Below are 16045 nucleotides of genomic sequence, written 5' to 3' on the forward strand. Positions count from 1 at the left end.
AGATCAGCTGAGAATTGTCGTGGGGGAGCAGATCACGGCTGACCCCATCACATCCACTATGGCAGGAGGAGGGGAAGGTTAGGCTAGGAGCTGGCTCTGGTAGTTTTACCCCACTTGTGAACTCCTTCTCCTTTGGGGGATTTTTTAACTAGCCAGATTAAAATCAGGCAATGCAAAAGAAACAGAAATGGAATGAGGATCTAGACCACTGTGGGATGAAGCCCCTGTCACTGCTACTGCAAATGTGGGGTGGGAGACCAGGGACCTGGCTTCCAATCAAAGTCTTCCTCACTTTGCAAACATACAGTAGAAATCCCTTTGGCCACTACCTAAGGTCAGCCACTTGTAGTGTGGAATAGGGCAGATGCCAATCCAGTTAAAGCAGCTGGAATAATTTAATATCCCAGTTGAAGTTTAGCAAAAACACCAGAGCAAACACACTTAACTTTTGCCCAAAAAAGTGCCATAGGATTGTCACACTGTTGTGAGTGATAAGAAATGGAAGATGGTAAATAATAAAATCGTAATACCAGGTTGTTAAACAGCAATTTTCATCAGTGGATCTCAAAGCACTTTACAAAGCAGGTCAGTATCATTATCCCCATTTTTACAGATAGTGAAACTGCAGCACAGGGAGTTGTAGTGACTAGCCCAAGCTCACCTAGCAGGCCTGTGGCAGAACTGGCAATAGAACCCACGTCTCCTGAGTCAACGAGTCTTGTTTCCTGTCTTGGGGAGCAACACACAGTGTCTGTGTGACTTTCATTGGAATATACAGCTACAGCGTATAGACTCAGAAATGTATGGCTGGAACAGACCCACCAAGGTCGTCTAGCACACTAGAGGGCGCACACACACACACCTGTGCTGAGGTAGGACCAAGTAAACCTAGATTGTCCCTGATAGTGTTTGTCTAACCTGTCCTTAAAAACCTCCAGTGATGGGGGCTCCACGACGTCCCTTGGAAGCCTATTCCAGTTCTTAATTATCCTTCTAGTTAGAAAGGTTTTTCTAATACCTAAGGGCATGTTTACACTGGCAGAGTTACACTGCAGGCAGTTACAGCACCACTCAGAGAGCGCTGAAGGGAAACCGCTGTTGTGTGTTCACGCTGTCAGCTGCCTGCGCAATAGCATGTTCACACTTGCGGCACTTGCAGCGGTATTCAGAGCAGCGCATTCTCGGCAGCTATCCCACAGAGCACCTCTTTCTCTTTTGTGGGTGCAGCACCAGAGCGGTGGTTTGCCTCCTGCACCTTGTGGTAGGTGTTCCACAGCTCCTTCACTTTGACCCTGCACTGCAATGCATCCCAGTCATGGCCCCTTTCTGTCATGCATCATAAAATCTGTCCGTAGGTATCATAATTCCTACGGCTGGAGCGCAGCTGGGACTGGACAGCCTCCTCTCCCCAAATGCTGATGAGCTCCAGCAGCTCGGCATTGCTCCAAGCAAGGGAGCACCTGGTGTGGAGCAGGCGTGGCCACCTGGAAAGATGCGCTGAGACCACTGCACGCATCACCGAGCAAACAGGAAGGGAACTTTCAAAATTCCAAAGGAATTTATGGGGTGGGTGGGGCTGATGGTTGGTCACCTGAGGGCAGGGCAGTAGAGTTCAAACTGATGACCAGAGAGGTGAGAACAGGCATTGTGGGACATTTCCCGGAGGCCAGTCGCAGTGCTGTAATCGACCACAGTGTCTACAGTGGCACCAGAGCACTGTAGCCCTGGCGCAGAAAGCTGTACGCCTCTCGTCGGGGTGGTTTTTTTAGAGCATTACAACTGTGCAGTTTCAGCGCCCTAAGTGGCTTGGCAGTGTGTACACCTTGGGAGTTACAGCGCAGAAAGCTTCTTTACTGCGCAGAAACTTGAAAGTGTAGACGGGGCCTAACCTAAATCTCCCCTCCTGCAGTTTAAAGCCCATTACTTCTTGTCCTACCTTCAGGGGAGATGGAGAACAATTGATCACCATCCTCTATATAACTGCTCTTCGCATATTTGAAGACTGTGGTCAGGTCCCCCCTCAGTCTTCATTTCTTAATACTAAACAAACAGTTTTTAAACCTTTCCTCAGATGTCAGATTTTCTGTGTGTGTATATATTATACACACACTTGTGTGCTGGAGCTATTGATCAAATATCACGGGACAATATGATACATGTTTATATAGGGACCAATGTTTCAGTGATTAATATTCGATGCTCTAGGTGCAAGGTCAGACAAATGACCCTAAGAAATTGTCTCTATTTATTGAAACAAGGAAAAAGGAAAACTATTTACTACTAAATAGCCAATTTAACAGGTAACATTGCCTTAGTATTGTAGCATCAAACCCATTTTACAAAAAGGGCCAGATTCCTTTTTAATGACAACCTGTGGGCCCCCAATATAAATTTAGGAGCCACTCTCAATGCACAGCAAAATTCCCCCTAGTGATAAGAAGTTTGCACAGAGATCAAGGGTGAAATATGGCCTTTATGCAGCTCCTGAACTTTTAGTCATTCCTATTTCTTATTTGTTCGGACTTTATTGATGCATTCAGCTTCATGAAGTAGGAAACTGGTCCCTTTGAGTATGCCTGTGCTGCATTTGGGAGGTCTGACTCCCAGCGAGGGTAGACAGACGCATGCTACCTAGCTTGAGCTAGCTCACTAAAAATCGCAGCGAAGATGTTGCTGCAATGGGGTAGCGACTTGGGCTAGCCAAGCAAGTCCAAGGCTGCCTGACCCCCTAGGTCCGAGTTCAGGAGATTAGCCTGAGCCTCCGCCCATGCAACCATGTCCACACTGCTATTATTAGTATGCTAGCTCAACAAGAGCTAGCGCTAATCTGTCTCCCTGAGCTAGGAATCAAACCTCCCAGCGGCAGTGTACATAGGCCCTATAGGTCCACCACAGGTTTTGCCCTCTGTCTCTATTCACCATCCTCCTTTCTCTTTGGGTGTCTCGTCCGAATACATTTCCTTTCCCACCGCAATTCTCCTCATGAGCTTCACTCCCCACTTCTTCCTCATTCCATATGCTGAAATGAGCAGCAGTGAAATGGTTAATGGTGATATTTAGTCATCATTAGGCTTTAGCACTAGTACCACAATGAGATTAATGAGGTTGGGGGGGGAAGTTATTTTTCCAGGCTAGCTGCACACTCAGAAATACAGTACTGCATTGGTTATATATTCACTTCAGTTATGGAAAGTTATTTGGGCAGCTATGAAGACTAGAAACTTAGTTTTATTTTTAAATGAAAACACAGATTCTGAATATGTAGGGCCCTACCAAATTCACAGCCATGAAAAATGCATCACAGACCGTTAAATCTGGTGTCCCCTTGTGAAATCTGGTCTTTTGTGTGCTTTTACCCTATACTATACCAATTTCACAGGGGAGACCAGAGTTTCTCAAATTGGGGGTCCTCCTGACCCAAAAGGGAGTTACAGGGGGTCACAGGTTATTTTAGGAGGGATTGTGGTATTGCCACCCTTACTTCTGCACTGCTGCGTTCAGAGCTGGGTGGCTGGAGAGTGGTGGCTGCTGACTGAGGGCCCAGCTCGGGTGGCAATACCAAACCATGCCATTCTTACTTCTGTGCTAATGATGATGGTGGCTCTGCCTTCAGAGCTGGGCTCCCAGACAGTAGCCACCGCTCTCCAGCTTAGGGTTGCCAACCCTTCCGGTTTTGCTGGGAGTCTTCTGGAATCAGGCCCTATCTTCCGGATGCTACTGAAGCCAAACTGGGAGATTTTAGGTGCTACAAGTCCGGCGGTGCAGCATGGCTAAGGCAGGCTCCCTGCCTGCCCTGGCCCCGCGTCGCTCCCGGCAGCAGCCAGCATGTCCCTGTGGCCCCTGGGGGGTGGGGGGGCCAGGGGGTCTCTGTGCACAGCCCCCACCCTGAGCACCAACTCTGCAGCTCCCATTGACCGGGAACTGCAGCCAATGGGAGCTACACTTGCAGGCACTGGCAGCGCAGAGCCCCCTTTTACCCTGTCCCCGGCAAGGACATGCCAGCTACTTCCAGGAGCGGCGCAGGGCCAGGGCAGGCAGGAAGCCTGCCTTAGCCCTGCTGCGCCGCCGACTGGGAGCCACCCGAGGTAAGTGCCTCCCACCAGATCCTGCATCCCTTCCTGCACCCCAACTCCCTACCCCAGCCCAGAGCCCTCTCCTGCACCCAAACTCCCTCCCAGAGCCTGCGCCCCAACCCCCTACTCTAGCCCGGAGCCCTCTGCTGCACCCAAACTCCCTCCCAGAGCCTTCACCCCCTCCTGCACCCCAATCCCTTGTCCCAGCCCTGAGTCCCCTCCAGCATCCAAACTCCCTCCCAGAGCTTTCACCCTCCCCCCCAACCCCCTTGCCCCAGGCTCATCCCACACCCCAACCCACTGCCCCAGCAGAGTGAAAGTGAGTGAGGGTGGAGGAGAGCGAACGAGCGAGGGAGGGAAGGAGAGGGGATGGAGTGAGTAGGGTGGGGCCTCGGGGAAGAGGCAGGGCAGGGGCTGGTCAAGGATATGTGGGTTTGTGTGATTAGACAGTTGGCAAGCCTACTCCAGCGAGCCAGCTCTGAAGGCAGTGTCACCGCTTGCAGCAGTGCAGAAGTAAGGGTAGCAGTACCACAACCCCCCTGCTATAATTTTGCGACACCCCCACAACTCCTTTTTGGGTCAGGACCCCTAAAATGACAACAATGACATTTCAGATTTAAATAGCTGAAATCATGAAATTTACTATTTTTAAATTCTATGACTATGAAATTGACCCAAATGGACTGTGAATTTGGTAGAGCCCTATGAATATGTGATGTAAGCTAAATAAATACATCAGCTGGCTGAACTTCTGACACATCTGCCTTAGTTAAATCACCAATGTTTGTTCAATGCTAGCTGTTAATTGTACAAGGCAATTCAGCCTTGAGATTCAGCGCACATCTAACTTCTAAACAAGATAAGAGCCTCTATAGTCACAAAATGCCTTGATAAGCTTCTCTTACTATAATTCTTTCAAACCTGCTCTCAGGATTTTTTCCTAGATTATTAAACAAGTTATTTGAAGATCACTTTGCTTTAATTTACATTGATCTCTCAAGCATCTGGCCATTTAAGTAATAACAAACCTCAATAGGAAAAAAAAACTAATTTAAAGTTAAGTACCCCTTGTGTCACAGAGCTGGAGAGTTTATGCAGTTCTGCTGTAGGATTTTCAGTTGACATCAGGTTGCAACCCCACCTAGCTGTAGGTTTATGTAGTCCAGAATCTTTTGCTTTTCACCCTCTCTCTTTGGAGATTATCCTATTTTCTATGAGCTCCTCCATACTGAAGGAAAGGTCTGTTGTGCCTTCTGGCAGATTTGGTTGGAATTTAAGATCTTTAGCTTGGACCTCAGGTTTTCCTCAAAGGTTTCTTCTTAGACTGTTGGGAAAAACAAACCTTTTGAAAAGGAGAGAAGGTATAATTTTAGCTGGTATTTTCAAATCCAAGCTTAGTTTCTTCTAACCACACCATCTAAAGCAGCCATTTTCTACAGATGGCAGAGTCCAGCAGTGGGTTTTAGTTCATCAGTACACACTGATAATTAATATGCATTTGTGTAGCAATGAAGTGATGTGAAGAGTCATGGGGAGTCAAATGTGAAAACCTGATAAGCATGTAAGAGGAGGAATCGCATAGCACGCTAACATAGCTATACTTTTAATACCATTTTGAAGATAGTTTATGCCACACCTGATCCATTCTGTAATCAGTTTGAAGGCATTTTTATAGCATTCCTTCAAGAATGTGAGCCATTTCTATCTAGGTACCCACATGGCGACATCTTTGTGGTATCTGAACCTTACAAATATCAATCATCCTCAAAATACTCCTGCGTGGGAGAAAATAATTATCCTTATTTTATAGATGGGGAGTGGAGGTATAGGGAAATATGCAGGATCTGCTCAGTGTGGCAGAGCTCAGTGCTGAACTCAGATCCAATCCAGTTCCTTAGCCATAATACCATCTTTCTCCCATAAGGCCCTTAATCTAGCTGATCTTAGAAAACAAAGATTGTCTCAGAAAACTGTTTTGCAAAGCAACCTCTCTCTGTATGTACAAGTATCAGTAATATTCAGTCTGAAGTACTGTTAAAGCAAATGCAAGGGGATAATATCCAAATTAAAAACCACATGACTAAATTCTAATAGTTCTGTGTACACAGTACGTAATAAAACTATGGATTGTGGAATAGTATGCGTTAGTACTAAAGAGTTCGTATGTCCCCGAAAATGAAGCATATCACACTTGTCAGGTCTATCATGGCCTGATTTACAAAAATATATTGTTTTATCAGATTCATTAAGCTCTATTTTAATGCTGCTGATATTCAAAGTAAGGAGTATGACCCCAATTCAGCAAGGTACTTAAGCACATAAAGTCAATGGGCCTACTCATATACTTAAAATTAGGCACATACTTAAATACCTTGCTGAACTGGGGCTGGTAATGTGAGGCATTTTTCCTTAGTTTAACAAATATCATTATCATCATCTCAAAACATCTACAAATCTGAGCCCAGGGACATGAGTCTCTGTAGATAGGATATATTATTGCAGACAGGATGGTCAACAAAGCATCTATTAGGAGTAAGTGTCATTAATGAAAACTTAGCCCATACATGAATAAAAACAATACATCTATGGATTAGAGCATCACACTAGTCACACATTATGCTTTCCTGTTTCAGGCATCCTCTTGCCTTCATACGCAACAAGTTACTGTGATGTTAATGTTGATACTTTGCCATCTACAGAAAACCTTATCATGCAATCTTTAATGTGCTACACAATAAAGGACAATGCAATTTCCTATCCTCTGCATTAACTGGAAAAAATAATTCCGAAAGGACCTTTAGATCGATAATGAGAGATAAACACAATTACCCAATTGACAAATAGCTTAAATAATTAAAGGAAACACCTATCTGTGGGCTAGATTGTGGCTCAGCCTGAGTGCCAGCTCAAGAGAGTATGGGGGCATAAGGCTGAGGGAAGCAGGCTCTGCAGACCCCTATGTTCATAACCCACCTCACCTGAGTGGATGGGAAGGGTGGGAAATAGGCAGAGCTCTGACTCTGCTCCTCTGACTCATCCTGGAGAGCATATATTGCAACAGGGATAGACCTGTCAGAGCCAGGAGTAAAAACTGAGGTTTTTGATTCCCAGGGCCTTATTCATTAGATCATTCTGCATCTCAAGGTTGAGATTAGAACACAGTTATCATGGGAGGGCCTCCACACAGAGTGAGGCTCTCCTTCCAGACCAGTAACTTAAGCAAAACAAAACATGATGCCCACCTTTTAAAGGAAGAATGTTTCCAGTTTTTGGCAGAAGTTTTAGAGAAGATGGTGCTAGCAGAACAACAGCATCTTTGTTTAGTTTAGGTGTTTGGGTGTTTTTCCAAGTAAGATTGCAAGATAGCAATAGGTGATGGGGCTGAAGGGAAAGGACTAAGCCTAAAATCCTAGGGTATAAAATTCTGAAGAAGTGTCCGACTGAGATAATCAAAGGTAGAGGCATTGCCAAGACCAGGCTTTTGTAAGCCAGGCTCCCATGTTTGCCATGATGCTCTGGGAGTCTTCACAGGGAAAGTCTGGATTTTCCTGTTTATTGATTTTCTCCCCCACTCCCACATAAAATGTGTATTCATGACACACATATTCTGTATTCTGCTGAGGAACTACCAAAAGAGCAATCCATAGATCAGACATGATATTTGTGTCACCTCTGATGAAAATTTGAATCCTGCCTATTTAAGCATCAGCTGACACAAGGTAAAGGCCCAAGTCCTACAAATGCTTAGACACATGCTTCATTTTATGCACACGATTAATGCCACTCCATTCAATAGGACTATTCTCTTGTGTAAATCTAAACATATTCATGTTTGCAGGACATAGATCCAACTGAGAACTAAGTGCTACAACAGGAGAAAATGAGCAGAAGATAAAGTAGAATACTAAATAACATGCAACTCCATTTTCCCCAACTTTTTCTGAAAGTATCCTGTACAATGTATATTTTATAGAGAGAGATATAGACAGACACCTACTGGTATTCATGAGCTTGGCACCTTTCCTCCCAAATGACACATTCTGGCAAAGTGGTGAACAAGTAGTTACTTTGGAATGTTACTGTAGCACTAAAGAAACAACACAAACATTCTAGCTTCCCTTTGATCACTCATGCATGTTAGCATCTCTCAGGCTCTTCACTCTTGCTTTACTAGCCTAGGATATAAATGATTAATGGTGAATTGTGTATCAATCCAAAACATTATTTTCAATTTCCACCTCAATCCAAGCGAGTAATGTTACCTCAGCACACTGCTACTGAGGATTTTGTTATATAAAACTGAATTTAAGTTTAATTTTTTAACCTACAATAGTGATATTAGGCTCATGTATTGTTTTAGTGCAAGTTCACTCATACCTACATTTCAAAGCTTTCTCTTCACAATTCCAAAATTACTTTGGGGCTGAAACTTGGAATAAAAGTTCTTACAACAAGAAAAAATGTACACATAAAATTGTTTTATTTCAGATGCTTACCCTTAAATTTCTTAGCTTTACTCAAACAAAATGCAGCTTTGTCAGTCATCCATTTCACGGAGGATTAACACTGCACTTTTTTGTTAAGCAGTTTAAATTAAACATAGTTTAGCTTTACTTTTATAAGTTTAAATTATTTCTTGGCTTAGATAAATAAGTAATGCACACTGAGTTCAAATTAGGTTTACTGTATATTTGCATTATTGTCTTCTCTGAATGCTTTTGAGATTACAACAACATGGCTATTCTTTGATATGTGACCAAATTTATCCTCAAAGTTCTCAATCTTGCTCTAAGTCTATCATGATACCGGTGTAAAAATGACAAGTACAACTTTCAAAAGTGCCTAAATGACTTAAAAAATGTATCTGACAACTCAGCTCTATTACAGAATGTCTATAAGCAATAGTGCTATTCTGTAAATGATCCCTAAATTACTTTAAACATAAATTATCCTAAGCTATATTTTTGTAACTTTGTGATTCCCATTTTGAATTTTACACCCATTGAAAAATATACTTGCAGCCTGACAAGTTATTACTCAGTTATTGTTCAATGCTAGCTGTTAATTGTTTGACACAAAAAATGTGGCAGTATCCTTTGGTAATAACTGTCTATCTGTGATGTGCAATAATTTTAAAACCTTCCGAGGGACAGATCCACAACCATAAATTCTATTGCTTTAGGCCTTGGTCCTGCAAAGGCTTAGCATATGCTTAACTTTGAGTATTGAATTTAATGGAACTATTGACTGTGCATAAAGATATGCATGAGCCAGATCCAACATCCACTGAAGTAAATGGAGGGACTTCCCCTGAGTTCACTGGGGATGGATCAAGGCCATGAACATCAGACTTTGCAGGATTGGGTCTTTAAATAGTACTGCTCAGGGAAGAAATACAGAAGACCTAGGGAGTAAACAAAATATAGCAAAGTCCAATGTACAGATGCAGACCAAACAGATCAGAAAAGGATCAGAATATCAGAATAGTCAGCTTTTATCTTTTTTCATGTTTTCAGGGCAAAGCTTTCAAAAAGCATATTACAGCTGACTATTTTAACAATATTGTTTATTCACCAAAAATGTTTACTTTAAAAATCAACATTTTAGCACAAAGGAACAGTTAACAATGGTTACTCTTTAATCAGCGTAACAGAAGCGTGAATAAGAAATAGCTGGAATATGTCTGGCACAGTTTGCTTTTGTACTGCCATTAGTTTCCATGGGAAGCATAGTCCCCTGGGAAACAATGGCAAAGTTCCTTCAAACATTCAAGGGAATGGCTCAAGCCTGAAATGCATCAAATACCAGCGCCTGCTGTCCCCCCCCCCTTTTTTTAATAAAGCTCTAGGTACATCCCATACTTAAGTGTGACAGACTTTTTGGGAGCATTAAAAGGAACGTCCTAGTCCCTTGTTTTATTTCTCAAGAAACAGTTCTTCCAAATACCCCACAACAGGCAAAAATTAAATTCTTTAAAGAATAAGATCTTCCCTCTGTTTTTTGCAAAAAATGTGATCAACAAACATGAAAGCTGCTTCTTGAATGTATGATGTATAATGTATGGGTTTGATCAATTTACATTTCTAGAAACTAACAGATTGTTATACTGGCTAATGCAAATGTTATTGATCTGCTCTCTTGCTGAATTAATAGCACTAGTATTGGCCAACTCGCTTTCTTAGCTTTTTCAATGTTTTCCTGAAAAGAGGCCCATTACATGGCAGGGGGCAAAGGACAGGGCTAGATAACACTGTTTAGACATTTCTTTGATGTCCAAAGGCATCATCCCCAACAACTGACTAATGAAAACAAAAGAGCACTCAGGCTGCTGGAAATCCCAGCCATTCTTCTCACCACCTTTTGATTTCCCAAGGCTTCTATACTCTGACCTCTGCACTCAGACACAAAGATCTCATTTGAAGGATGGTCAGCCACATCAAAAATTCTCTCCAAATTCAGCCAATAAGCTAGGGATTTCTTTCGTTTTCCATAATACCTTTGTGTTCTAATGTACCAGCTGGAATGAATCTAATTTATAAAAAGGGGGGGAAACAAAGGGGAGAACTTGTTTTAAGAAACCATTCTCAAAAATCCAGCTTTATTCTTGAAGCCACCATTCTAAATTAATTTATGCAAGAGTAATTATTTCCTTCTTGCAGACACAGACAGTCACTAAAGCCTTCCTTCAGTTCATAATTCTTTTGCATTCTATTTTATTTTCCCCAGTAATTAATAATGAGTCAGTCAAATTGGCAGATGTCACCTGTTATACTTATAAAAGTCCTGGGACTTGTAAGGTACCTTTTAAGTTACCCTGCAGACTGTAAATACTTGTGGGGAAAAACAAATGGAAAAAATAATGAAGTTCACAAAAAACAACAAATAATTAAGGTCTCATTTTTGCAAACCCTTACACATATAAATAGTCCTAACAAAGTCAAGTAGGGGACTTATCCAGCTCCCACTGAAGTCAGTAGAGTTTTTCTATTGACTTCAGTGAACATTGGATCAGGCCATAAGGGGGTAAAATTGGGGGGGGCGGGGTCTGGTCTTACACTGTTTTTTGTAAGTTCTTCAGGTAACTACCTATATTTGGGATTATGAAGTGAATTTTGCAAGTTATAGGACATTATCTTAATAATAGAAGGTGAAATCCTGGCCCCACTGAAATCAGTGGCAAAACTCACATTGACTTCAATAGGGCCCGGATTTATCATAGAATTAGAATTATAGAAGATTAGGGTTGAAAAGACCTCAGGAGGTCATCTAGTCCAACCCCCTGCTCAAAGCAGGACCAACCCCAGCTAAATCATCCCAGCCAGGACTTTGTCAAGCTAGACCTTAAAAACCTCTGAGGATGGAGATTACACCACCGCTCTAGGTAACCCATTCCAGTGCTTCACCACCCTCCTAGTGAAATAGCTTTTCCTAATATCTAACCTAGACTTTCCCACTGCAACTTGAGACCATTGCTTCTTGTTCTATCATCTGCCACCACTGAGAATAGCCTAGCTCCATCCTCTTTGGAACCCCCATTCAGGTAGTTGAAAGCAGCTATCAAATCCCCCCTCACTCTTCTCTTCTGCAGACTAAATAACCTCAGTTCCCTGAGCTTCTCCTCATAAGTCATGTGCCCCAGCCACCTAATAATTTCCATTGCCCTCTGCTGGACTCTCTCCAATTTGTCCACATCCCTTCTATAGTGGGAGGACCAAAACTGGACACAATACTCCAGATGTGGCCGCACCAAATGCCAAATAGAGAGGAATAATCACTTCCCTCGATCTGCTAGCAATGCTCCTACTAATATAGCTCAATATGCCGTTGGCCTTCTTGGCAACAAGGGCACACTGATGACTCAGATCCAGCTTCTCATCCACTGTAATCCCCAGGTCCTTTTCTGCAGAACTTCTGCTTAGCCAGTCAGTCCCCAGCCAATAGCGGTGCATGGGAGTCTTCTTTCCTAAGTGCCTACCTCCCTACCCTCCAGCGTATCTACCTCTCCCCCCAGCTTAGTGACATCCGCAAACTTGCTAAGGGTGCAATCCATCCCATCATTCATATCATTAAAGAAGTTGTTGAACAAAAACGGCTCTAAGACTGACCCCTGGGGCACTCTGCTTGATACCGGCTGCCAACTAGACATCGAGCCATTGATACTACCCATTGAGGTATGCACCACCTTTCAGGAGGAGCTCAGCATCTGGTAAGATTGGTCCCACTTTGGGCTCAATGTCAGGCATGTAAGTCATGTGAACTGTTCATGACCCTTGGAAGAGTTAGATTCCATAAAACCAAAACATGTAACGCATGAATCAGAGAGATGTGTATGTTGCACAGTTTCAAGGAAAATCAAATTTACACCACAAGATAAGCCAATTCTAAAATATCTAAACTAAGATATAAATGTAAACAAGATAACAAATTAGGAAAAAATAAACTATAAACAATGCACACAATAATTATGTTTGAAGCTTTAGTTTTCGTGAGGACCTTAGACTTCAAGACTCCATGTGCATCAACCATTTCTAATCTGAAGTTAGGAAAAGTATTTTGGCAATGTCAGATAGTGCAATGTCAATGGAATCAGTTTGGCAGTGTTAGAACAATGATCTCCAAACTACCAAAGTGTACTTCAGGGTACCACAGATGTGGAGCCAGTTACTGGTCATGCAAAGCAAGTATGTATCTATATATTTATTTGTATTAAAAACAATAAAATGACAACCATCCAAGGCTCTAGGCACCCTAACATCATTAATACAATAAAATCCCATCAGCATTAAAGTAACCATATCAACAGGAACTCAGCCAGCCAGACACCTGCAGAAACTCTTTTCTGTACCTTGCATCATGGTGGGAAGCACAGTCCCAGCCCTATCCAAAAACTTTGTCTAGGTGTACTGTAATTTAAATCATAAACAGTAATAATAAAGCCATTCTCACAACAAGATAAACATGCTGAGGTTTTGGGGGTGTGTGTGTATATATATATATATATGTATATATACTGGGAAGAAGTTAAGCTACAGTAGTGGTATCTTTTCTCCCACTCAGACTATCCTCATCATACATCCCTGAACTTCATCTTCAATCAGGTTCCATGGCTCTGACTGAAGACAGAACCGACCCATAGTTTGATGGATTAAAAAGTTTAAAACATTTTAAATAAACTTTAAAATAAATAAATTATCCTCAAACAGGATGCTTCCCTATCAAAAGATGTTGCATGGATATTTTTTCAAATCAGCATTTTTTCAAATCTTATTTTATACATAAATTACATGTTAATGACAGCGCAACTTAATGCCTTTATAAATTCCCCCTTCCCCCACATTTTAAAAATAACTTCCGACAATCAAGCTGTCTGGAGGGGCTCATGAATGTGATGCCAACCTCAGGGAAGACTGTTACAAACCAGGGCATAAACCCCAAATTGGTTGTGTTCTATAATTAGATTTTACCAACCAAGTATCAAGTGTGAATTCCTCAAGCATTGTACCAGCCTTAACACGGAGTCAGACAGTGCCCCTGGGCCACTCCAGTCTATCTTGCTATCCAGGCACACCTGCCTTTGTGATAGATGGCTCCTTAGACCAAAAAAAAAAAAAAATCACAATAATATTCAGGTTACTGCCAGTCCCAAAGGACCAGTCACTTACTCCAGGTCAGCTGCACCTCAGATCACAAACCAAGACAATGCTTGTACTGAATCCTGTAATAAACTAACTAAAGATTTATTAGCTAAGAAAAGGAAACAAGTTATTTACAAGGTTAAAGCAGGCAAATATACACACACACAAATAAGTTACAGTCTTAGGTTCCAAAAAGTAATAGAAGCTGCTGTAATATGCAAGCTCTATATGTCCTTTAGGACTAATCAAAGCTAAGCAGCTGGGGATCCCTTGCTTATGCTTAGAAACATTGCCATCTCCAAATTCCAAGCAGCATAATGACACAGTTCCTTTTTATCAGGGATTTTTATTCCCTTCGCCCAGAGTTCAAACTGTGATGGGACAAGGGTTTGTCACATCCCCTCTTTGTGGGTATGGGGGGGAACAATCAATAAAGTCTTTTGTCCATTGATATTCCACAATATTCATCAGGTGTCTATAGGCCTTCATTTGTTGGTCAGGAGATGACACTTGTTACAGTAAACTAATATTTCACACTTGGTAATGCTTCTCTCCTGACTGTGGGGGTTTCTGGTTTCATAGCAAACACTTTTATAGTTACAAAGCAAACATTTAAATATTACCTTATAACATGAGATACAGATATTAAAGTGAGATTAATGCATGCAGAACAAGTATTTCATAAAGTCCAAACACTAAACACATTCTTATAAACCTTAAGATCTATTTTGACAATGTTAACACAAAGGTAAGCCAGACTGGTTTCCAGTGATGCATTTCTCAGTGTTCAGTGAGGCCTGGGGGCCTTGGCATGAGCTGGCAACTGGTCTGCAAAATCACATTTATATTTTATACTCTAAAAAGTAGTTTTGCTTATACTGCATGCTTTAAAGCCGATCCAAACAAACATATTATCTACTCAGTCTCACACAGTGTCCACATAATTTAGATGTTTATCTGATAATAATGCGACTCAATTCACAAGAAGAAGGGAGTGTGATTTGAATGACTGTGAACTTCATCACCTTCAGACACTTTCACTTCTTCACTTTCCCACAACAGAAATGAAGCAAAAGCTACCAAACAGTGGGGCAGGGAAAGGGAGGAAACAGATCTTTATTTTTAAAACCTTTGACCTTATAGGGTGCTCAGACACCATGGGTATGTCTACACCACAAAAAATACCCATGGCAACAAATCTCAGAGTCCAGGTCAACTGACTCATGCTCACACAGTGAGGCTAAAAATAGCATTCTAGACATTTGGGCTCTGAAACCCAGTGAGGGGGGAGGGTCTTGGAACTCAGGCTCCATCCTGAGGCAAAACATCTACACTGCTATTTTTAGCCCCAAAGACTGAGCCCCACAAACCTGAGTCAGTTGACCTGGCTTCTGAGACTTGCTGCTATGGTTGTTTTTTCATTTGCTTTGAAGGGTTTTGTGTTGATGAAAGCAAGACAAGGGCCCATTAGAGTCAGTGAAAAGACTCCATTGTCTTCAGTGGGCTTTGAATCAGACCCCAAGCCCACACACATCCACATAGCAGTGGACTCTGAATCAGAATGGTACTTTGAGAGATTGTGTGATGGGATCTACATACCCTGTATGGGCCAGGAAAGAGTTACTGAGCTGCTCTGGCCCAATCAGCCCTGCCTGTTACAACTGCAACAGGTGTCAGGCATGGACAGAGGAATCACAAGGGGCAACCCCAGCGCAACTGGGAGAGCAGACCTCCAGCTCTTGCTCAGAAAAGAGCCTGGCTAGGGCCAGGAATTGACTAGAGATTGCTAAAGGTAGGCCTGACATGGGATAGTCATTCTGATTTACTTCCAGTGACTTACCTATAGTAGCTGATTAAGACTGCAGCAGGCCGTGACCTATCTACATCTAACTCGAGACACAACAGTGGATTATTGTGAGTCCAGGAGCAATCCTGTCACAGCTTGTCTACAAGATACAGTTGCACAATGACAGGTTTCAGAGTAGCAGCCGTGTTAGTCTGTATCCGCAAAAAGAAAAGGAGTACTTGTGGCACCTTAGAGACTAACCAATTTATTTGAGCATAAGCTTTCATGAGCTACAGCTCACATCATCGGATGTCCGATGAAGTGAGCTGTAGCTCACAAAAGCTTATGCTCAAATAAATTGGTTAGTCTCTAAGGTGCCACAAGTACTCCTTTTCTAGTTGCAGCAATGTAAATGTAAATCAATATAGTTAAACTGGTGCAAAAAAGGTCACGCGGACACTCATTTCAGTATAAAAATGACTTATTTTGGTTTAGCTTAAGCCAATTTGGAACCAAACTAAAACAAAATTCTTATATCAAAATAGGTGGGC

This window comes from Eretmochelys imbricata, chromosome 3, assembly GCF_965152235.1.
Source record: "Eretmochelys imbricata isolate rEreImb1 chromosome 3, rEreImb1.hap1, whole genome shotgun sequence".
NCBI lineage: Eukaryota > Metazoa > Chordata > Testudines > Cheloniidae > Eretmochelys > Eretmochelys imbricata.